Genomic DNA, 2,190 nt, shown 5'->3' on the forward strand with positions numbered 1-2,190 from the left:
TTTGGTTTTTAAATTTCACGTCAAAATAAATATCCAGTCTAAATTATCAGTCTTGTTATTCTTATTACATCATATACAAACTTATATCATAAAATTAGAAAGAAAACACAATAAAAGAAATATCCTACAATAATCTTTGTTTTGAGTAAATTTAAACAAAGTTCCGTTTACCTTTACTATACGTATTCCAGTCACCCAGAGCTTTAAGGAAAGAGGATCCTCTGCACACAAGAATTTGATGCTTCTACAGGATTTTATCTGGATTTCTGGATGCTGATAAGTAGGTTAAAAATAATATGAACACACAACACTTTAACATAAAACTAGGTGCGAGTAATTAGATTAAACAAAAATCGTGTTAATAACATGTTAACATAGACGAACAAATGAAGAGTAAATCAAGAGAGAAGCATTTCTTTGTCCTAAACGTGAAATAAATTGTTTATGTTGAACAATCAGTTTTTCCAAATGGATAAAACAGAAGCAGTAGAATATTAAATGGGTAAAGAAAAGGTTTTCAAAGTTTCATATAGAATGTCTTTATATAGATAATCAACAGCAATACTAACAAATGATCTCAAGGTATTTCTTGCCCGAGTCATAAATTAATCATCATTATTGACCACTTTACAATTTTATGTAAGTGTTTTAAACCTGTTTATATTGATCTATTTATCAACAAGGATATTTCTATCTACACTAAAGCTTGACTTGTGGGTTGATGAATCTTGCTTTGGGTATACAAGCTTAAACATTCATTCACCAAAAGTATTAAATGATGATCTCTCTATTATAGCATCTGGGAAAGTCTAGGTTTTTAAAATGTCCCCATATCCCACTCTGTTACTTGAAATATATTCCTTAAGCCTTTGAATAATAGAACAATGAGAGTTTTTCCTTTGTTATAAAGTTAAGCCTATTTTAACTAAGGATGTATTTTATAGAAAATATTTTTACAAATCAAAACTATAAAATATTTCAGTTAACTTTATTTCAAGTTACGTACTTTCATTAATCATAATATCTTCTATCAATGAAAAAGTTGTGCTGGTAATAAAATTACACTTTTGCTTTACAAAATTTTTGTAAATAAAAATATCAAAGTTTTGCTACACACATTCTAGATGAGTGTTTCTCAACCAATGGTCTGTTAGATTTCACAAAAACAAACAAATAAAAACTGAAAAAAATATTAATAAATAAATCGTTATGGTTTTTCGTTGTACTTGCTTTTTAGTGGTCAGCAAGAGTTTCGAGAAAGGAAGATCTTGTTATTGAAAAACACATTTCTAGATGCTACAGATACAAAAGGCCTAACTGCTAACAGAAAATGAAAAATAAATACCTTTATTGCAAATCCAAAATCAGTAGGTGCTTTGTACTTCTTTCTCCAGTTAAAGCCTTTGTACACATGGTTCACATCAAAGTTGGTGAGGCACACCAAATCTTTGGAAAGCTACTCAGAATATCAAAAAAAGTGTCACAGACGCAATCACAACATATATAATGTTGTACGATCTTTTACGATGCTTGATAGCCTGAAAGAAACTAAGTCAATCAACTGACTTGTACAACACAATGGTAGAAAAGTTACTGTTACAATCCTACAAATGAGAGAATCTTTACCCTTGGATCGGTACATACAAAATAAAAATCCCTCCACAAGGATATCTACAGACTAACTGAACTTATAAAAACAATGAAGTGTGTTTCATTATGTTGTTATTTTACTGAATCTTAACAAACCCTCTCCATAAATACTTTAAATATATGAGATCCTTGAGCTATCAGCAGAACACTCAACATGAGGCTCTCAGTTACAGGAAATAAGTTTAAAAACCAAAGTTCATGAGTCTGGCTCTGAGTTACATGAAATAAGTTTAAAAACCAAAGTTCATGAGTGTGGCTCTGAGTTACACGAAATAAATTTAAAAACCAAAGTTCATGAGTGTGGCTCTGAGTTACAGGAAATTTTAATAACAAGACTGATATTTGAGACTGGATATTTATTTTGACTTGTTTAATAACAAGACTGATAATTTAGACTGGATATTTATTTTGACTTGTTTAATAACAAGACTGATAATTTAGACTGGATATTTATTTTGACGTGTTTAATAACAAGACTGATAATTTAGACTGGATATTTATTACGACGTGTTTAATAACGAGACTGATAATTTAGACTGG

General features: G+C 29.7%; 1 protein-coding gene across 2 annotated transcripts in view; it reads right to left on the reverse strand.

Moving 5' to 3' along the window:
* LOC106476366 overlaps nucleotides 1-1,966 on the reverse strand; it is a 6,469-nt gene extending 4,503 nt beyond the window's left edge. The window contains exons 1-2 of one of the 2 annotated variants that reach the window (XM_013937026.2): nucleotides 1,346-1,966; nucleotides 172-273 (exon numbers count right to left, since the gene is read on the reverse strand). The gene's annotated coding sequence lies outside the window, so the exon portion shown is untranslated. Of the gene's footprint in view, nucleotides 1-171; nucleotides 274-1,117; nucleotides 1,159-1,345 lie in introns of those variants that run through there. The other variant, XM_022380254.1, reaches the window with a different exon arrangement.
* Nucleotides 1,967-2,190: the final 224 nt, after the last annotated feature.

This window comes from Limulus polyphemus, unplaced genomic scaffold, assembly GCF_000517525.1.
Source record: "Limulus polyphemus unplaced genomic scaffold, Limulus_polyphemus-2.1.2 Scaffold10392, whole genome shotgun sequence".
NCBI lineage: Eukaryota > Metazoa > Arthropoda > Merostomata > Xiphosura > Limulidae > Limulus > Limulus polyphemus.